Source organism: Humulus lupulus, chromosome X, assembly GCF_963169125.1.
Source record: "Humulus lupulus chromosome X, drHumLupu1.1, whole genome shotgun sequence".
In the NCBI taxonomy this organism is placed as follows: Eukaryota; Viridiplantae; Streptophyta; class Magnoliopsida; order Rosales; family Cannabaceae; genus Humulus; species Humulus lupulus.
In genome coordinates this window covers 80,526,883-80,549,999 of record NC_084802.1, presented here as the reverse complement: position 1 = coordinate 80,549,999, position 23,117 = coordinate 80,526,883, and the positions used below count along the sequence as shown (strand labels likewise).

At 40.9% G+C, this 23,117-nt stretch overlaps 1 long non-coding RNA gene across 1 annotated transcript; it reads left to right on the top strand.

Moving 5' to 3' along the window:
• Positions 1 to 2,120: 2,120 nt before the first annotated feature.
• LOC133805150 (uncharacterized) lies at positions 2,121 to 23,052 on the top strand. The gene is made up of 4 exons (XR_009878865.1): positions 2,121 to 2,190; positions 2,284 to 2,385; positions 20,161 to 20,414; positions 22,497 to 23,052. It is a non-coding gene; the product is annotated as an uncharacterized LOC133805150 (long non-coding RNA).
• Positions 23,053 to 23,117: the final 65 nt, after the last annotated feature.

Sequence of the window (23,117 nt, the reverse complement as noted above, 5' to 3'; positions counted from 1 at the left end):
TTATAGGGCTCAGAACAAGTATCCCCATCACCCAGGGTGTGGTGGTTATGCACTGGTGGAGCAACAAATGGAAAATGAACTGGGTCATGAGTTGACTGAATATGACAGATCTGAGATGTTGACACGGGCATGGATAAACAAGAAAGGAGAAGCTATCGAGAGGAGGTGAAGAGGATTGTAAGTGTTCTTCGATTTATTTTAATAATTTTAATGATTAATGTATGTGTTAAATTCTAATTGATTTACTAACTATGTATATAGGTGGAATACATGCAAAAAGTAGCAGATGGTGAGTTGGTGGAGGAAGGTTCAAACGATATACTAGCTATGGCATTAGGCACTCTAGAGCATGAGGGACATGTTAGGGGGGTCGGTGCACATGTCGCTCCCCGTACATTTTTTTAATGTCCCACCGCCAAGAAGATTCAATCACAAACAAAAAGGTGAGGAAGATGCTCGTTATAAAGACCTTGAAGAGAAATGGCATCAATCTGAAGAAAGGGCACGTCAACAGGAGGAAAGTTATATCAGTTGATGGCGCATATTGCATCTCAACAGAGCAGTGCATTTGGATCATTAAATGCATTTGCTTCGGGTGTAGGAGGAGCCTCAAACACACCACACACACAATATGCCCCTCCACCACCGACATAGGCACCATATGCTCCTCCACCACCGACATGGACACCATATGCTCACCGACCACCCACACAAGTACCATATGCTTCTTCACCACCGACACAGGCACCATGTGCTCCCCCACCACAACAGTCAAATTTTTTTGATGAGGTAATAGTTTCTTATTAATTCATTATTGCATATATTGGATAAAGTAAAAATAAACTAGTTTATCAAAAAATCTAACAAATTAATTATAATGTAATAGATTAATTGTAAGTTGTGACTTGGTTCAACACAAAATATTGCTGCAAAGGTGAAACTTTTAAGTACGTATTACATAGAAATACATAGCGTTCAACTATCTCCTGGAAATTATCGTGTGAGAGTTGAGGTAGCCATTCAAGAGAACGCTAGTATACCGCATCCGCTTACAATGGAAGGTTATACATTGGTTGGACAAATAGTCATGTACGATGTTCGATGGCCACAACATTGGGTCCTTACTAATCGACAAATGAAAGAGGCACTTGCACCCTCTACTCAAAAACCAAGACAATCAAAGCAAAGAATAGAGGCATTGACATAGGAGCCTACAGAAGTGCCTATGACAAGAATGTTGAAGTGTTTGGTAAAGTTTATTGATAAATGGAAAGCTGATCGCATGGTAGAAATTCCAATTGTAGAAAGGGTATTTGGATTCCAATTTATCGCTCAGTTAAGGAAAGATGATATCCTCCACTTTTGCAACTATGAGATGATAGGACAGACTGAACTAGCATTATATTTGAGGAACAATGGTGTTTATAATCTTTTAGTTTATTTAGTGTAACTTGAAATTTAATAGTTTACTGACCTTTTTAATTATATGTAGCTTGCTCAATGATTTAGTGCAAACGAAGGGGTTGAACCACATGTACACTTTCATGCATCTCACTTTAGTGTCCACTAATGCAGGAACCAATGACGCACGTGCTAAAAATCTCTTCGACCGGTTTTTACAGATGGAGCTAGAGACACAGTTTCTAATTTGTCCTTGGAACAACAAGTAAGTCAACTTAATTTTATATTCATATATTTTGTTTATTGATAAATATCTTACACAATATTTTTTGGTTGTAGCTATCATTGGATGTTAGTATTAATTCAGCCACACAATCATTCAATAGCTTTTTTGGATCCTGTAAACTCACATTTTCATCCGAAAATCAAGGAGATAATTATAATGTAATTATACATATTACTTAATTAATTTATGATTTCATTTGAAACTCATATCTAGGTAAATATTAATATTTTGTGCAGGGCATTGGATCAATATGATATACACTGAAGACAAAAAGAGTCAATTAAACTAAAAGTTTGTGTTCCCAAGGTAAGTAAATTATATTCCTTATAGTATTAAAGTTTTTAACATATTTTTATTATAATAACTTGATAAATATAATACTTACATTTGGATAACTTTGTTGTCGAAACAAAATTGGGCCAACTGAGTGTGGCTTTTACATTATGAAGTTCGCTAGAGAGTTGATTTCACAGTCTAGACCAAAAATCTACTTGAAAAATAAGGTATTGTTTTACCTTTTAATTTTAATTTAAACTATCACTCATGATTTTATTTGGATGATTTCAAACTTATTATTTTAAATATTTTCTAATTAGTTTACGAAGACGGAACTATATTCGGCTCATGAAATCAATGAGATACAGGATGAGTGGACTGAATCAATTATGGCGTATCTCAGTTAGAAAATGAGCAAGTTGGTGAGGAAATTTTAGTTTAAGTGTTTAATACTTTGAAATTTAGAACATAAGAGTTATACCTATATACATAGATTAACTTTGAAATCTGAATTACTTTTGTAGATTTGATCACAAATGTTAACTTTACATAAATGTTTAAAAAATTTATACTGTTGTTTTTCTGTTTATGCTGCTGTTTTTCTATTTCTGCTGCTGTTTTTCCTATTTTTGATGATGTTTTTTTTTTAATCAAAATAAGCCAGGGAAATTGGCATAAACATTTGCAACTTCCCTGGTTAATACTTTATGTGACAGTTCCTAATTGATGCAAAAAAACTCGTTTTTTTAACATTTGTGGCAGTTCCCCATTGACGTAAACCAGGCTAGCATTTGTGTCAGTGGAGAACTGTCACAAATGTGACATTTGTGACAGTTAGGCACTGACGAAAATGCTAGGCATTTGTGTCAGTGGGGAACTACCACAAATGGCTATATTTGTGACAGTTTCCCACTAACGCAAATGCTAGCCTGGTTTGCATCATATGATTCAACGTCACATTTAAAACTAATGCAAAAACTCAATTGTGGAAGTTAGAAACTGATGCAAATGACTTTTTTTGTAGTAGTGAACGATCATTCAACTCACACTCCCAGGAACCAGCCTGGCCAAACAGGGCGGGCTGAGATCGATTTGAGGAGACATGACATCCCACCAAATCCATCCGTCCCACGGCTAGAACCCCAAACCCGGGAAATTGGAGTATACCAAGGCGACCTAATCTAGTCCATCTCGGTGGAATAAGGATAGCTTAACCAATAAAGCATCCTCCATCATCGATTTGACTTCCAACACCACCTCGCCCATAGAGGAATGTTCCAGACCAAAGGGATAGTAGGAGGAATCCTCCCCCCTAAAAAGACATTCATATCCCAAGGTCTCGTGCTAATAATCCTGGTCCTCGATCCCAGCCACGAGCTATAAGATTTGCGAATGGGAGATACTGGTCAGAGAGCCAGTGCAGGGGGAAGCATTAGAGTGACATGAGGAATCACTTAAGCTCAGAACAAAGCCTCCGCTCCAACCCACATTCCAACCTGCATGATCATCTGAACTCACAAAGAGGACGTCTAGCTCACCACGATGATTTGAGTTACATTCTGGCCAGGGGAGATCTCTCTATTGTACGTGATAATGGGAACATCCCGCCTAATTAAGCTCAAGTCGTGGTCAACACTATGCGCGTTGAGCGCAGGCCGTTATGGCTAGGCCACCTTGGGAGTGTATCATGCACTTGAGTGGCTCAAATGCCACTTGAATAAATAGACGTGCAACATGCACTTGTGTGACCCTGTGGTCACTTACCTGTACAATGTGCTTGCTTGGTCTTAGTTATTACTGTTAAGCATGATGATATGTTCTTTTTATTATCCAAGTTTATTATTTCTTGATGAGACTTTTGGCTCACGGGTGCTATGTGGTGTAGGTAAGGGCAAGTAGAAGCTTGGCCAGCCATGAGTTGAAGAACGTTAGAGGCGATGTGTACATATGCAGTTCGCTCGACCACCATGACCAAGATATCATAGGGGAACTACAGTTGGGACCCATTTTGCCGCTTAAGCTGGCCTATTTTGTAATCCCTGAGTTGTAAACAATTTTTAAACTTGTATTTTGGGATCCCATGTAAAGACTAAAGTTTTCTTTTAATGGAAATGTTTATTCCTTAACCAAGATTTTTAATACCTAAACCACTAGTGGCTTAATCACATGATTTAGTCCAAATGGCTTGTTTAGCGAGTCCAACACTAACTTAAACACACGTGGTAACAGACTGTACTTAGCTGGGTGTTACAAGTACTAAGTTCATTCTGGAGCAAAGGTTGTCAATACAACAACAGTTGGAGAAACAACCAATCATTTTCACAGAAGATGACACTAGCCACATCCAATTCCCACATAATGATCTGCTGGTGATAACTGTCCAGGTCGCCAATCGAAGAGTACGGAGAATACTAATTGATAATGGCTTGTAAACGTGATATTCAGGTACACTCTATAAATTATGTGGCTATCTGTAGCTGATCTTAAGACCACTTTGATGACCCTATACAGATACTTGAGAGAAGGAACAACAACCATTGGGATGATTGGGCTTGTAGTGACACTAGGAGATGATATGCGAGCTATTGCTAAAATTCTTGAGTTCATTGTAATTGACTGCTCGACTACCTACAACGCAATTTTGGGATGACTCGCGTTGATGAATTTTGAAGCTATCACCTCAATCTGACATTTAGCAATGAAGTTCCCCTCGACCTCAGATATATGTAAAGTAAGAGGAGATCAGCTCGCTGCCAGAGAATACTACAACATTGCTATGAAGGGAAAATCATAACCCGGGCAGTAAATGATGCCATCATTGAGGGGAATGAGGAGCCTTGGGTAATGGAAATTGCCCATGGGGCACAAGAACCTCAGGAAGGAGATAACGAGGTCACCCAATAGGATGAGATTGATCTAAGAATAGGCGAGGATGGGTTCGAGCTCTAAGCATTAGAATAGCTTAAGGAAATTAGTATCAACCCAGAGGTACCTTCAAGGGTTGTAAAGGTTGGAAAGAATCTAGGAGCTGAAAGGAAAAACCAGCTGGTCGAGCTTTTGCTAAATAACATGGATGTATTCACTTAGTCACATGAAGACATGGTGGGAATAAATTCAAATGTTATGATGCATACTTTGAATCTAGACATGAATGTGCCTGAAAAGGTACAAAAACGAAGGCTTTTGGGGAAGGAACGATCAGAAGTTTAGGAGAAGAAGTAGCTCGATTACTTAAGTGTGGGTTCATAAGGGAAGAAAAATATCAGACCTGAATTGCTAACCCTGTTTTGGTCCCAGAGTCCAATGGAGAGTGGAGAACTTGGATTAATTTCTCTGACTTCAATAAGGCTTGTCCTAAGGATTATTTTCCACTACCTCAAATTGATCAATTTGTGGATGCAATAGGTGGTTATGAGATCATGTCTTTCATGGACGCATATTTTGGATATAACCAGATCATGATGAACCCTGCAGACCAAGAGCACAATAGCTTCATGACTGAGTATAACGTGTACCTTTACAAGGTTATGCCATTTGGGTTGAAGAATGCTAGTGCAACGTACCAATGGCTAGTCAACAAAATGTTCGTTAACCAAGAATGCGAAAAACATTGAAGTGTACCTTGATTATATGCTCATTAAATTAAAGATTACCAGCAACCATGTATCTGACTTGGAAGAATGTTTTGGCGTGCTAAGGAAGTTTGACATCAAGCTAAATCCCCAGAAGGGCACCTTTGGGGTCTCCTCAGGAAATATTTTGGGCTTCATAGTCAATACAAGGGGTATTGAGGCGAACCTAGAGAAGATCATGTCGTTACTAGAAATGCCTTCACCTAGGTCGCATAAAGAAGTACAGAGCTTAACTGGAAAGGTAGCGACCATAAACCTCTTTGTTTCAAAATCCACTGACAAGTGTCTCCTGTTCTACAAATTCCTCAGGGGAATCAAAAAGTTTGAGTGGACCGAAGAATGCGAGCAAGCGTTTCAGCATTCAAAAACCCACCTGGCTGAACCCCCCATATTATCAAAACCAGCAGCTGGAGAATGTTTGTTCTTATACCTAGCTATGACAGAAAATGCGGTCATCGCCGCATTAGTTCGAGAAGAAAATCGAGCCTAGAAACAGTGCATTACGTGAGTAAAAGGCTTCTGGGAGCTGAATCCAGATATCCTTTAATAGAAAAACTCGTGTTATGCGTTATCTTGGCCTCGAGAAAACTTAGGTCGTATTTCCAGTCATACACCATCCACGTCTTAACCGATCATCCTTTAAGGCAGACCTTGCAAAATCCTGAAGCATCGGGACGTTTGCTTAAATGGGCCATCGAACTCAATCAGTTCGATATAGTATATAAGCCACGAACAGGAATCCAGAGTCAAGCGCTCACTGATTTTGTGGCAGAATGCACATGTTTCCAGGACGAGCCAATGAGAGAACCAGTGCAAGAATTGTGGAAACTCTTCGCTGATGGATCATCTAATGAGAACAGATCCATAGCTGAGGTAATTCTGATCTCACCCGAGAGACATCTATTCCATAATGCCCCGAGGTTCGATTTTTAAGCATCAAACAATGAAGCAGAGTACGAGACTCTATTGGCGGGGATACATGTGGCAAAAGAACTAAAAGCAAAGGCGATTCAATGTTACAGTGATTCACAGATTGTGGTTAATCAAATATTGGGTGAGTATCAAGCTCGAGGCATCAAAATGGTGGCTTATCTAGCTAAGATTAAAGATGAGTTGTCTGAGTTTGATTTCTGCTCCATTGAGTAGGTACCCCGAGAGCATAATTCGAATGCTGATGCTTTAGCTCAACTTGCCACCACCAAGAGGCGGAGATGTTAAATGTGGTTCCAAAGGATTTCTTAGAACAACCAAGCATAACGGAAGAGCCAGTTGAGGCCGGAATGATTGACACAAAACCGACATAGATAATCCCCATAGTGGAATACCTTACAACCAGTAAGCTACTGAATGATTGAAAGGACGCAAGAAAATTGTTATATCAAGTTCCACAGTATGTTATGGTTGAGAGGATTCTCTATCAATGAGGGAATTCGATGCCCCTCCTGCGATGTGTTCTGCCCGAGAAAGCACAAACTATCCTACGTGAGATACATGAAGAATTCTGTGGAGACCACGGTGGGGGGAAAAACCTGGCTCTAAAGATATTGAGTGTAATGCCCTACTATCTAGGGACCGTTACACTGTGCATTTTAAACAGTGCTAAACTCGCTAAACGAGTCATTTGGCCATAATCGTGTAACTAAATGTGATTAATGGTTTAGGGTTAAAAATTTTGGTCAAAGATACAACGTTTCACTAAAATGTTTACTGTATACATTGGGATCCCAAAATATATTTTAAAGGTTAATTACAATAAAATATTTACAACTAGCCAACCTAAGCGACAAAATAGGGTTTAAGCCTAGTTCCTCTTTAAATCCTTGGCCGTGGTGGTCGAGCAGCCGCGCATATGTACACATCGTCACCTAAGCTCTCCAACTCAAGGATGGTCCAACTTTCTTTTACCTTTACCTACACCACATAGCACCCGTGAGCCGAAACTCAGCAAGAAAACTTAACACATGCTTATAAGCAGTTAATAATGTGTCACCAAATCATAACAAGCATGCCTAGCAGTAATAACCGTATTCATGCATGCAGGCAGGTATAGATAAATGATTGTGGAGTTCTGCTTTCTGAGGTAGATGACTAATAAGTCACTCTCTGAATAGATGACTAATAAGTCACTCTCTGAATAGATGACTAATAAGTCACTCTCTGAATAGATGACTAATAAGTCACTCTCTGAATAGATGACTAATAAGTCTATCTCTGGATAGATGACTAATAAGTCACTCTCTAAATTGATGACTAATAAGTCTATCTTTGGGGATCCACTCCCTAAGCCATGTGACATTTCAGTCACCTGAGCCTTTTAGCCCTGACTCTACGTAACTAGCCTTGGGGTAGGTCAAGCATTTAATGCTCATGTTGACTAAATCTAATCATTTCGGCTTGCGTTAAACACGCTAATATCGTTCTTGACTCATAAGCCAATACCATACGACCAATGCTCAGTACTATTGCCGATCTTGAATGATAAGTCATAGCTTCACAATCAATACTAACACCAATGTCATTCCCTGACATATAAGTCAGTGCTTCCTCAATGAGGTAATGCAAACAAACATATATCATATGTCAAATATGTAGATATAAGGCATTCAACATGCTTAATCAATAATCACAAGAATAATTATAATCATGCACAATTACAGAGACTCAAGCTTTGGCAAATTCCATATTTCACATTCATGCCATGCCATAATCATATGTATCGCATGCATCACATGCATCACATACTGGGTGCAGTTTTCTTGCCTTTGGCTTGAGCGTAAAATAAATGAAGAACGACCCTTGAGAATGCTTTTGTCCTTAGGTCCCTTAGCGATCACCTAATCATAACCAAATATGAAATCCCATCAATAAAATGAATAATAAAAGGTTCATGGTCTAAAACCCCACTCCCAAGACTTTGAATCCTACCAAAATGGTTAGTAGATTCGATCCCGAGCCTTGAGAATTGGAAACCCGCGCTTAAAACCAATTAAAACCCAGCCTGGCACAAAAAGGACAGGTAGGCCATGACCTGCCCCCAAGGGCCGCGGCGCGCCCCCAAGTCAGAGAGGTCCCCTACTTGGGTGCCAGGGGCGGGCCGCGACTTGACCTTGTGGGTCGTGGCACACCTGCTTGACAGAGCCCAGGGGAGGCTCTGTAACACCTTCAAGTCGTGACTTGCATGAACTCGGTCGCGACTTGACCTCGTGAACCCAACTCCCCTGCATATTTCTCAATCTAAACCTCAACCAAAACTCAACCAAACAATCTCAAAATCACAACCAATCATCACCACAACATTGTCACCATTCAAACAAGAAAACCCAAGCTTAATACCACTTAAAAAACCAACCAATATCCACCTCTAAGATCATAATCTCAAGCTTACAAACTATCTAAAAAATAGAGTAAAAACTCGGAAATTAACCTAAAAATCCTTACCTCAATCCCAGAATTGAACCCCTTCAGTTGCTGAACATAACCCTAAACTCTTAAGCTTTAATCCTTAAGCCTCAAATCCCCTTGCTTGCTTCAAAATCCCAACCGAGAGAGAGAAGAGAAGAAATCGAGAGAGAGAAGAGAAAGAGAACCCTCTGTTTTTCAGCCTTAAACCCTCTACAACCTTCTAACCTCAAGCATATCCAATGGTGAAAATGACCAAAATGCCCCTAGGGCCATTTTAATTCCTCAAAGTCAACAAGGGAAAAATTGTCATTTCCCACCAATCCCATCAATCATAATTAATGTCCTCCAATTACCATTATTCCCAATATCCTCAAATAATTAGTAAATCATATCCCATTACCCGCTCATTCCCGGTATTGTACTAAACATAAATTTACCCCTAGGCTCACCCCGAGCCCAGTAATTAATCCCGTTATGACCATACCGCTAACTTACATCCTAAGATCGTCTCATGCCGAATAGTTCTACCATATCCACATAATAATGTGGTCTCATCCATATATCACATACATGCACATAAATATACAATTACGCTCTCAATGACCAAAATTACGAAAATGCCCTTCTAATAAGAAGTGGGCCCACATGCATGCAATTATCATCATATAATAATATAACTCACATAATCATGCATGTAATCAAATAATTGCATATAATATCACACTATTCCATAATTTTCCATCCTGGCTCCCTGATCAAGGCCCTAAGCCTTATTAGGAAATTTGGGACGTTACATTAAGGCATGGCTATTTTTGTCCTATGCTAAAAAAAGACTTGGTCTCGTACGTCCAAAAGTATCATAAATGCCAACGCTTTGCCACAATTGCTTGAGCAGCACCCATGGAGCTAACAGTGATTTCATCACCTTGGCCATTTTTCAGTATGGGGGATCGACTTGATTGGTTCATTGCCAACTGGAAAAGGAGGAGTTCTCTATGCAGTTGTCACCATCGGCTACTTTACAAAGTGGGTTGAGGCCAAGCCTCTGGTGACCATAACCTCGAAGAGAGTCGTGGATTTCATTGTGAAGAACATCATATGCGGTTTTGGACCCCCAAAGAAGATCGTGTGTGACAACAGAATCTAACTTGATAGTGATCTTTTCACAAATGTTTGTGAGAGGTACGACATAACCAAGAGTTTTTCTTCATTGGCGTATCCGCTAGCTAATGGGCAAGTCAAGGCTGTAAACAAAACCCTAAAGGCAAGCTTAAAGAAACGAGTAGACGAAGCTAAGGGATTATGGCTCGAGTAGTTCCCACAAGTACTTTGGGCCTACACGACCTCACATTGCACCTCCATAGGGCACACACTCTTCTCTTTAACCTTTGGAAGTGAGGCTATGCTCCCAATTGAGGCACTAGTAACGTCACATAGATAGAAAACCTTCGATTAGGATCGAAACCATGATTTTCTTCACGCATCTCTGGATCTGATCGAGGAAAAATGGAAGGAGTCACAGTTACAGCTTGCCCATTATTAACAGAGGATAACTCGCTATTTTAACTCGAAAGTCAAAGGACGAAATCTCAAACTAGGTGATTTAGTACTCCGAAGGGTATTTTTGGCAAACAAAGATCCTAAGGATGGTGTATTGGGAACGAACTGGGAAGGACCTTACCAGATCGTGGAAATCTTGCATGAAGGAACTTTCAAACTATCTCGGTTAAATGGAGAGCTGGTCCCACAAACCTGGAATGCTCCATATCTCAAAAAATACTACTAATAATAGGACGACTTTGTTACGTTTTTTTAGCAGTACTTCTTTCTTGTAAGGATTACTTATAAAAGTCATTGTTATTTTTCAAAAATTTGAATAATATAAGGTTACCACGTAATTTAAACCAGGTACCAGAGTTACCATTTTTTTTATAATTCATCTCTAGTTTATTTTGTAAAAGCGACCCAGAATACTTATAAATTCTAATCGCTTGGGGGCATATAACCCTCCACAGTCCTTGAGATATTCGAAAAAATTTGATAAAATTTTTCAACTTAGAATTTAGAAAATTGATTATTCTACAACTTTTTAAAGCTTGAATTTTCAAAGAAACTCCGAATATGAACTAAGAAAATTCAAAGAAAAAAAACTAGAGTTCGACTAGGAAAACTCATGGATATAACCAAGTCCGAGACCTGATTCTAACAGGTATAATGATATTAGGCGAGTAAACCGAGGTCTGCTTCCTAACAGGTATAACGCTATTAGGCGAGAAAATTCCAGGATATGACCTATAACGTCCCAAAATTACCTAATAAGGCTTAGGGCCTTGATTAGGGGGTCGGGATGGCAATATATGGAATTACGTGTGTAATTGTTATAGTAATTGTAATTATTTTGATTTTGTGATAATATGATTAGATACGCATATTTAGGGTTATTAAATATGCATGTGGGCTCGCTTCTTATTAGAAGGGAGACTTTGGTAATTTGGCCCGTTGCGGGCATAATTGTGTATTTGTGTGCTTATATGTGTTTTATGTGAGTGACCACATTATTATGTGGGATTATTTGGGTTATTCGGCATGAGGCGATCCTAGGGAGCAAGACAGCGGGAAAGTCACAACGGGACCCAATACCCGACTCGGGGCGAGTCAAGGGGTATTTTGGGTATTAGATATTCAATTAGCTATCAGGTTATGAAAATAAATAATTAGAGATATATTTGGAGTTAGAGTGTTTAGGAGGGAATATTGGGGAAATTACCATTTTTCCCTCGGGGATGTTTTTGGGATTAACTTAAGTAACTTAAGTTAGATAAGACAAAACAAAAAGAAACACTTAGAAGCTCTGCCTAAAACTGACCCTCTCCTTTTTTTTTTCACTCTATTTTCTCCCCAAAAAACTCTCTCAAGCTAACCATTGGGAACTAAGGGGATTTTGGGCTAAGACCACTTGAATTGAAGCTAAGGATTTGGGAAAGAACTTAGTAGCAACTTGGTGGATTCATTCTTCAGTAGAGGGTATCGCTAAGGGCTTAGAACCGGGATCGTGCTCGAGGGTCGTTCTTCAGTTGAGTTGTAATATTTTGGGATCCCATGTTGTTCAAAACATTTGGAATAAAATTCAATGGTTCTTTGACCAAAATTTTTAACCCTAACCTTTGTCACTAACCTTTGTTACATGTTTTAAGCCAAATGACTTAATTAGAAGGTCTGACATAATTTTAAGTACATAGTGTAATAGTTCTGGATTAGGAGGGCGTTACAACTGGTATCAGAGATGCCAAGGTTTAAGGGTTCTTGAAGACTGGCCAGGCATGTACACTCACCACTAAAGACAAGCTCGACTTAGGGTTCAGTAAGTGTTACATGTTTATATGTTTAAATGCTTAAACATGATGTGAATGCCTTATCTGTATGCCTGTTTAGGAAGCATGAGATTATCTGATAGGGCCTGGTCCTTGATTGTTGCATGAATGTTAAATAACGTGCTTATTAGCATCATTATTGCTTGTCGATGCAAGGGACCCGCTTATTAGCGCTATTATTTGTATATAGGCCAGAGGAAAATCTTTATTAGCATTGTTATTACTGGCAGGAATTAAAGAACATTCTTATTAGCTATGTTGGACTTATGAAAAGTACTTGGATATGCTTATGTGTATTGTTATTTGCTGATGGATATCAGGAGGTGCTTATTATCACTATGAATGAGTATATTTATTGTGTGATGGCATGCTTATTAACATTGCATATGTACATTATCTTATGATCTTAGACCGTTAGGCGGCAAGTGGTATAGTTATGACTTACCTAATGGCCGATTTGATCTCTGTAGGGTGGACAGAATGTCAGAATGAACCCTCGAAGGTTAGAGAGACTGGTTGGCCAAGAGTTACAGGCCAGTGAAGGGAATATTCAGGGCCAGGCCCACCGCTAGCCCCAGAGAACTGGCAACAAGTACTTGCTGACATGCAAGCTAGGTTAGAGAGGCAGGAAGAAGCGATACACCTCTTGAGACAGCAACAGGTTCCAGTAGGGAACCAACAGGCCGCTGTACTAGCGGTGGTACAACCTGACGTATCGGTAGTTGTACAACCTCAGACACGGGGAGATATGTGGGAACTCCTATATGAGAGATTCAGGAAGCAATACCCTCCATTTTTTTAGGGTGGTTCTGATCCACTAAAGGCTGAGCAGTGGATGACCATGATAACCACTATCCTGGACTTTACGAGTGTAGGTAATAGTGAGAGAGTGGTTTGCGCCACTTATATGCTTCGGGAGGATGCCCGAATATGGTGGGAGGTGGTATCCCAGACCAGAGTAGTTGCCACCATGGAGTGGGAAGAATTCAAAACTTTATTCATCGAGAAATACTACAATGACATAGTTAAGGTTGCGAAGGCTGAGGAGTTCAGTAGTTTACTTCAGGGTAACATGTCAGTGACCGATTATGCCTTGAAGTTTGATGGATTGGCAAAGTTTTCCGGGGATCTGGTGCCCACTAATGGGACCAGAAGAGAGATATTTCTGTAGGGATTACAACCTATGATATCCCGAGAAGTTCGTATTACTATTGTGCCAAGAGTGGCTACTTATGCACAGGCTGTGGAGAAGGCACTTATAGCTGAGACTATTGAGAACAAGATCTAGCGTGATAATGCAGCCAGAAGGGATTCTAGGTGGCTAGGACCTCCATTTCTAGGTTTTGGTAGGGGCGGAGGCCCTAATGATCAAAAAAGGAAGACCCCAGACACAGTTTCAGTTCTAGGGCCAGATAGGAGGTCACGGGGTATGCAGATGGGCTGCTAGGGTGGCGGTGAGACATGGAGGGCATTCCTAGAGTGTCCTAGGAGCAGGAGGCGCCATGTTGGGGAATGCCAGGCGAAGGCCTATTTTTTTGTGGTAGTATGGGGCACTTGAAGAAAGACTGCTCGAGAGCCAGAAAGGAAGAGTCGAAGAAAGTGGACAGCCTAACGCCAGCTCGGGTGTTCACTTTGACCCAGACAGAGGCCGAGGCTAGTCCCTTGATGGTTACAGGTCAGCTTTCTAGTGCTGGAACCTTTTACACTATTCTTATTGATTCGGGTGCTACACACTCCTTTGTTGCTAGTAGGATTGTAGATGGGTTGTGTAGACCTTGTGATTTATTTTCTGTGGGGTTTGGTACGGTGTTGCCTACTAGAGAGTTAGTGGTATCCAGGAGATGGATTAGGTCACTACCAGTTACAGTGGATGGCAGGGAGTTGTGAGTTGACTTGGTGGAGTTAGAGATGACTAATTTTGACATAATTCTTGGTATGGATTGGCTAGAGAAGTATAGGGCATCAATAGACTGTAAGACAAAGATGGTAACTTTTGAGCCAGAGGGTGAGGACCACTTTGTTTTTGTTGGCACTGTGCATGGACCCCGTATACCTATGATATCAGTACTTAGAGCTAGAGATTTGTTGCAAGGAGGATGCATAGGGTTCTTAGCTAGTGTGGTGGATACCACTCAAGTCGTGCCAGTGGGACCAGAATAGACTCGGTTAGTCTGTGAGTTTCTGGATGTGTTTCCAGAGGATTTGCCAGGGTTACCTCCACACAGGGAGATTGAGTTGGCGCCAGGGACAAAGCCAATGTCTAGGGAATCGTACAGGATGGCTCCCGCAGAGCTGAAGGAACTGAAGGTTCAATTATAGGAGTTACTGGACTTGGGTTTTATCAGGTCCAGTTTCTCGCCATGGGGTGCCCCAGTTCTTTTTGTAAAGAAGAAGGATAGTTCTCTGAGGATGTGCATCGATTACAGGGAATTGAATAAGTTGACTATCAATAACAAATATCCTTCGCCAAGGATTGATGATTTGTTTCACCAGTTGCAGGGTAGAACGGTATTCTCTAAGATAGATCTTCGATCTGGTTATCATCAGCTAAGGATCAAGGAGGAAGATATACCGAAGATAGCTTTTCGCACCAGGTACGGGCATTATGAGTTTTTGGTGATGTCACTTGGATTGACTAATGCCCTGGCAGCATTTATGGATCTGATGAACAAAGTGTTCAAGGATTACCTGGATTAATTTGTGATCGTCTTCATCGACAATATATTGATATACTCTCGGACGGAGACAGAGCACGAGCATCATCTCAGGTTGGTATTACAAAGGTTGAGAGAGCACAGACTGTATGCGAAGTTCAAGAAGTGCGAGTTTTGGTTACCACATGTGACTTTCTTGGGTTACATAGTCAGTAAAGATGGTATTAAGGTGGATCCAACGAAGGTTGAAGCAGTCAGAGATTGGCCAAGACTGAAGAACACTTCAGAGATCAAGAGTTTCGTGGGTTTCGCATGTTATTACAGGCGCTTTGTGGAAGGGTTCTCCAAGGTTGCATCATCATTGACAGAGTTGACACGCAAGAAACAAAAATTTGTTTGGTCAGACATGTGTGAAGATAGTTTCCAGATGCTCAAGGAGAGTTTGATCACCGCACCAGTTTTGAGCCTTCCTACAAATCAAGGTAAGTCTGTGGTCTACTGTGACGATCCGAGGCAGGGTCTGGGTTGTGTACTTATGCAGACAGGAAAGGTGATTGCTTATATGTTTACCCAAAAATGGCTCTTGATGACGTGTTAAGAACTTATTACACGTGGTTGGCACGTGACAACGTCAAAATGAAGAGGTGCTGTTCGCCTATCGACCAACTCCCTGTTGCTTCATCAGATCTCGCAGATAGATGCGACCAGTTTGGTCGCATGCTTCGGTTTCTTTCCTTTAAAGAATGTAATCTTGTAATAACTACATTTATTATTTCCTCTTTATTGCCTTGATACGCTGAGATTAGGGATAATTAAGGACCATTGGCCCATGTAACCCCCTTGAGCCTATAAATATGAATGAGAGGGCTTAAGGAAGGGACTTTTGAACCCTTTTTCCAAATACTCATAAAAAGAGCACAAGTGTGATTATCTACGGAGATTGTAATCCTCTCAAATCTTGTGAAACTCAAGAACCTTAGTTCTTTGATCACGGTTTTGAGGTTCAATATCAATAAGAACACTAAGTGGATGTAGGTCTTTACCATTCATTGGGGCCGAACCACTATAAATTATTTGTGTCATTTCTTTACCATTTGATTCCATTCTTGACTATCATCTCATTTCTTGTCGTAATTCGGACTCCGTGTGGTTGGCCAAATCAAGGGTCAACATTCTGGTGCTTTCATTGAGAGTTCGATAAAGAAGCTTTAAGAAAATCAAATGGCAAAGACATCCAAGAGAGCTGCACAGGCCGCCGGTGCTGCATCATCTCAACCTCCTCCTCCAAATGTGGCGAAGAATGAACCACATTTAGAGTTTGAAGAGGAGGATTTGGATACGGAAACGCTGAGGGCAACACTGGGGGTGTTGCAGGATGAGTTGGCCAATCTGAGGGCCATTCAGGAGAATGCAGCGGAGACCATGGCGTTGTAGCAGAGGGAGATTGAGCGTCAGGGCCAGGAGCTGAATGAGCGGCAGGCGGACATGGCCCGTCGGCAGAGGGCTGCCATGGCCGCTCTTGAAGCAGCCATTCAATTGGCTCGAGGACAGGCTAAGCCGGCCTCTCAACTGGATCAGCCACCGAGTGCGCCACCTCAACGGGCTCCCAATCCAAGTCCTCCGCTCCAGCCAGCAAGCCCTCAAAGGCCGGAGTAGCCACCTGTGGCTCAGGATGATGTCCCAATTCGGGATCTTGAGCAGCAGCCTCCATCTCAAGCTGGTCGAGGAAATCCTCAGTGCCAGAGGTAGAATAGGGCCAGGCAGCCGCCCCGCAGCCCTAGACGCCCAGGGGATGAAGAGCCAAATCCACCGAGCAGGGGGCAGCATCCTTCAGCCAACAGAAGGAACAACGAATCAGGCTCTGCGGTCAGGGGCCCCCCATGGCATAATAATGTATAGGGACCCAACGACCAGCACAGGCCTCCCCCTGACGCTCGGGATATGCTGGCCCGAGAAGGAAATAGCATGAACAACCGATCGCGCCATAGTCGGGCACAATTTAGAGACGGCCATGACTATAATGAGGCCGATTCTGGTAGGGAAAATTCTGGTCGGAGGAATGAAGAAAGAGGTGGAGACAGAAACCCCCCACCTAGCGAAAATAGGCCAACAAGCCACAACGCTGGGGGACAACCCCGAAAAAATAGCGTCTTTGATCGGCTAGGAGTTAGCGAGCAGAGGCGCAGGGATGAAGATTTGAGGGACGTGCTCAACGACCGTCGCGAGAGGCACAATGAGTACGCTCCCCCAGCGTCGGTCACCCCAGCGATCCGAGACGCGGTTCAGGCACAAATTGATGCCCTGAACCAAGCTGTACAACAGTTAGTTGGGAGTCGAACATCCCACATAGAGTACGATCGGAGGAGAGGCACTCCGTTTGTGCAAAGGATTGCTGTGGCAGAAACCCCCAGTAAATTCAAAATGCCAGTACTGCCAAACTTTGATGCCCGCTACAGGATCTTCCCCGCAACACTATCTGACACTGCCCAGGAGTGGTTCTTTAAGTTCCCTCCTACTAGCATAGTATCCTGGGAGATTTTCATGAAAGAATTTTACAAACAACTCTATGCGGGTCGCGTACACCCCACTGAGGCCAACCAGCTGGTCGACATACGCCAGAAGGAGGGAGAGCCCTTGAAGGAGTATGTCCAGCGCTTTATGCGAGCAGTGGCTGGAGCCAAAACAGTGCGCGACGAAGGCAAGATGATGGCCCTAACTACCGGGGTTAGGCACCATTCCCCTCTCTGGAGCAGCTTGAGGAAAAATGGGGTAAAGAGTACCCAGGAGTTTTTGGATTGAGCTGATCGATATATCAAGCTCGAGGACGAGATTTCCAACGAGGGGAAATCTCCCACGAAGGACAAGGGACCAATGGAAGAACCCGCCAAGGCTGCCAAAGGGTCGGATAAACCCAATGGCAACAGCAAGGGCAACGAGAACGAGAACGGAAATGGCAGAAACGGTGGAAAATGGGCGAGCAATGAGCCATCAGCATCTGAGAATAAACGCCTCAAGGGCAATAAATATGAGCCGAGATTCACCAACTATATGACCCTTGTCAAAAGTCGAGCAGAGGTCTACCAGGCGAAAAACTTCAATGTTCCTTATAAGCGACCCACACCTATAAGGAAGGGTATCTCCAAGAGAGATACAACAAAATTCTGTCATTTTCACAATGACTACGGACATGACACTAATGAGTGCAACCAGTTGAAGGATGAGATTGAGTTCCTGATCAGGCAGGGACATCTAAGGAGATATGTGCGAGCCGCAGGAGGGTCTCAGTGAGAGGCTCAAGGTGGCAACGAGCAGGCGCCTATAAGCCAACGCTGGCCACCTTTACAGCCAGCTCCTGTGGCAGGCACATTACTCACCATCTGTGGTGGCCCACACCTTGCAGGGGACAGTGGGAAGGCAAGGAAACGATACACTCGAACCCTACACCACGACTAGGACATCGAGATGATGAGTGTGGAGGATCGAGCACCAAAGAAGGCTCGAACAGAGGAGGAATTAATAACCTTCTCTGAGGACGATGCCCAGCACGTACGATTCCCACACTCCGATCCGCTGGTCATTGACGTTCAAATTGCCAACATGATGGTTAAGAGGGTGTTGGTTGACACAGGAAGCTCAGTCAACATCCTATACAAGTCTTCACTGGAAAGAATGAAATTGTCCGTCAAGGACCTAGAGCCATGCAACTAAACCATTTATTGTTTTTCTGGCGAAGGGCTTTCCCTAACTGGGTCGATTAGGCTCACAGTTACAGCAGGTACTGCACCTGCAAACAGGACATTACTCACTGCTTTCATAGTAGTTGATTGTCCTTCAACATATAATGCTGTAATTGGGAGGCCAATTTTGGTCGACCTGTGAGCCGCTACCTCGATATGGCACCTGGCCATGAAATTCCCAACCGATGTAGGGATAGGATGCATGTTGGGAAATCAACAGGAAGCGAGGGAGTGCTACAACACCTCGATATCTAAGGCGAAGAAAGGTGTGTTGAGGGAAGTTGTCGGAAAAGAGTTACAAATGGCGACTGAAGTACAAGCCCAATTAGGTGATGATGTCACCAAATAGGGCGTTGCCCAAAGTGAGGACAGAGATTTAGATCCTCACTTTGGGGATTTTGATGAAGAGACAGGACCCATCGAGGACCTTGAAGAGGTCCAGCTCGATGAAGAAAATCCGACCAGGGTTGTGAAAGTCGGTAAAAGCTTAGAGACAACAACGAAGCAAGCACTGGTGGAATTTTTGAGGAAAAACCAGGAAGTCTTTGCTTGGTCTCACAAAGACACGGTGGGAATAGACCCTGCAGTCATTAGCCATGTCTTGAACATAGACAAAAGTTTTCCACCAGTGCAACAGAAAAGGAGGCTTCTCGACAAAGATAGATCAAAGGCTCTATAGGAAGAAGTCAACACTACACCAAATGCCTCTTTCTACAACACAAGAAGATAAGACTATTTAAAAAGTATTATAGTAAGGAAGTCCAAAACCAAATGAAAAAAAGGCGGCACCTTTAGGAACTCCCGCTATATTGAAATAGCAAGCATTTTGGTCTGACTATAATATAGTCTCTCCCTACTTTTTTCACATGTAAAATAAAATAAAATAAAGAAGAAAGAAACCCTTTCTCCCACCCGATCCTTATGCTTTCCTTTCTTCCTCTCTCTATCGCATTTTTTCTGCTAGGCCCGAATGACGACGGCAGGGGCTCGGGGTCGGGCTGTTCGGCGGCAGGGGGCTCGGGGCTGGGCTCGACAGCAACGACTGGTGGCTCGGGGCTGGGCTCGACAACAACGACTGGTGGCTCGAGGGCTGGGCTCGACGGCGCAAGGGCTGGGCAGGATGTGGCTGCCATATGTTTGATAAAAGTCTTCAATGAGACAAAGGAGTTTGGCTTAAGCTACCAGTTGAACTATCTGAGTTTGTTCTAGTTGCTGTGAAGGTGAGTTATTTTGGCCTAATTTTGGCATTTGAGTCATTTGGCCTTAGTCATTTAGGTTGTCTTTGCAATTAACCTTAGTGTTCTATTTTTCCATACTAAAGTTGTCCATGTTAAAGTCCTCACTCTCTATTTTCTAATATGTATTTATATATGGCCTCACTCTCTTTTTGCTAATTTGCAGGTGCATCGATGGGGTTCTACCGTGGCAGATCTCAGCATAGCCAAAGTGCTCAATGAAGGTAGGCACGACAGTATGTATCTCTTCTCATTCTGCTTTTGGTTTTTTTCTTTCTCTCTCTTCTCTGGTTTTGTGTTTGGCTTAAGGTTGAGGATGTGTGGAGGTCTCAATCGTGAAGTGGTATTATAGAAGTCTTTAAGGATGGTCTTAGTAAAACCAAGGAGACATAGGGGGATCGAATCTTTTTGACAGCAATGGTGAGACCTACTTCAACCTTCACTCTCCAATTTTATTTCATGGTTATATTATTATGCCTCATTTTAGCTACTTCAAGTGGTGTAGTATATATTTTGTCTCTTATAGTGTTAAGATTTTTTTGGCTTCATATTGGTTTAATATAATTTCAAAGTCTCAATAAGTCTTATATAAAATGTACAAGCTCCAATTCACAAGCTTCATTATTATTAGAATAATATAAAAATTCGAAGTCTTTTTAGAGTTCAAATTATATAGCTTGTTCTAATCAAAGGCTATAATGGATTTAATTTTTAGTACCTGGAAATGATTGTCTTTGAAGATACAGATATTTTGATGATGTCTTTTAGTTTTCTATTTGTATTTTCCAGAGTTTGTCTAGATATGTTGTTTAAATTATTTTCTATTTTTTTCTTTCTTATTTTGTTTCTGGTACTAAGATGTGATTAGTTTCCTCTGCTTATAAGGTTTTTCTAATGTTGTTCTGCATTTGTTTGGACCCAAGCATGTGCTTTATAGTAGGTTAGCTTAAATAGGCTTCATCTGCTTTTATGCTTTCTCTTGCTTTTTGAAAGTTAATGTATGTAAAGCAAGTAGTGTATTGTCTAAGTTCTATGCTTCTGTGTTGCTGAAAGTTCTATGCTTCTTATTAGGGCACTTCTCGATCATATATCAAATAAGGTGTTCCTCCTATCCATTACAAGTCCTTATTCACATCCAGTATTTCAAAACAAAATAAATTTTATTTAGCATAATGATCTCTTCCTGCTTGCTTCAGCTAACAACGCTTGAACCAATGATCACTGGATTGCAAGAATTATTGCCAAAGTCCATTGGATTGCTTCCTTTTGATGGAGGTGTGGCATGTATATGATATTATCATACTTGAACTTTAAGACCTTTCTTTAGAGTTTGTTTATAAAATTAAGGTTGCCGGTGTCCTTGCTTTTGCTATAATTTTACTGAAGTCTTCAAAATGAACTGGAGATGCCTGAAACATGATGTATACCATCTAATTGGTTAGTTAAAGTTGAAATAAATGTTTCTGGCCACTTGAATCTTATTGTTGCCATCTCACATGCTGAACAGAGAGAAGTAGATACCTTACACTTCATGTAAATAGCCCCTTGGCTGCAAGTATTACATTCTCAAAATAGCCCCTTGATATTATTATTACTTGACTTGGTTAGGCCATGCCCTTTTAATATAAATATCTTGGTATATTTGTTGTTTTCAAATATCTGACTATATAGTTTCCTGAGTATATTTTTGGATTTGACATTTGATCTTGTTTGTGATTATGTTTTGTGGGTTTGAGATTATTTTAGTTTCAGTTTTTTTATCCTATTTTTGGATTTAAACTTTCAGTGTGCTGAGGTTGTTTTGGTTCTGTATTTGATTTTCTTGTGACTAATTTCAGTTTATGAGTAAAGGTTACATTAGATCTTTGACTTTTTTGTGTGTAAGTTTTTTGTGTTGAGTTCATGCAAAAAAATTTCAAATTTCACAGCTGCAACTATTCTGTGAAAAAGTGATTGTTTGTTAATCAAAATATCCAAAATGTATTATTATCCTCAATATTTTTGTTTTCGAAACAAAAGTTTAACTAGTGGCTGAAATATACTTTATATGATAAAAATATTGCCAAGGAAGCCTAGATTTAAGATGCTTGTAAGTTGAAAGTGCTTGTTTTTCTTCAAACAAAACAAAGCTCTAATATATCTTAGCATCTTGAATGTGGCTTTTGCTGACCTCCAGCTCTGGGCTTTTGTTTTGCTTGTTTCTTAGTTTTAGCTCTCGGACTTGGAAATTGTGATAATCAAGCCGTGACCTAATTTTTGTTTAAATCCTTTGATGCTTTCCTCATATTAATCTATATTCTATTTGTGGTGATATTCCTTATGTTTGGAGGCCTTTGAGCTTTGACTACATTTAAGTTTGCCACTAAAATACTCTAGGGAAGCTATATATTTTTAATTGGCTATTCTTACTGCCAATTTTTTTTTTTTGAATATTAAAATATACTCCTCTTATAAAATAGACCCGTTTTGAGTTATCATTTTCAATTTTTGTATGAAAAAAAGAAGTCTTCGCTATGATGAGCTCAAAATTCTTGTTCACTAATGGTGCCTCCTATGTTTGGGATCCAAGAAAATGGTGCTCATTTGGCTGTGGTGGGTCCTGGGAGGGAAGCTGCATCTGCAAAGTACTCTGATTGGGTAAGGTTAGTTCACTAGATTTTAGGATTCTCATCTTTAAAAGCTGAACTTTTTTTTTTCTTTTGGCAAAAGTGACATGTTTTATGTTATATTTTGGGGCATGTTATTGTTTAGTTGAAGGTAAAAGGGTTTGAAATACAAAGAGAATTCCCATTACTAATGGAATAGTAGTCTAATTTGTAATTAAGGCCTTTATATTGCTTCATAATTTACTGTCATATGGGAACAACAACAAAAGGCTGAAAGATTTCATAATTTGTAATTTATTGTCGTAAGATTTTCTGGTTGTGTTATGCTTCAATGAACTTTGATTTATAATATAATGGAAGAACTTTATTAGAGGCTGAAATCAGACACAAGATGATCTGAACCTCATTTGATAAACTAAAGTTAATACATGATTTTTCTGCTTCTTTGGCACAATTATAGACACCATTTTATTATTTTTTCCAATTTGAAATGTTGAATTTATAGATAATAGAATTG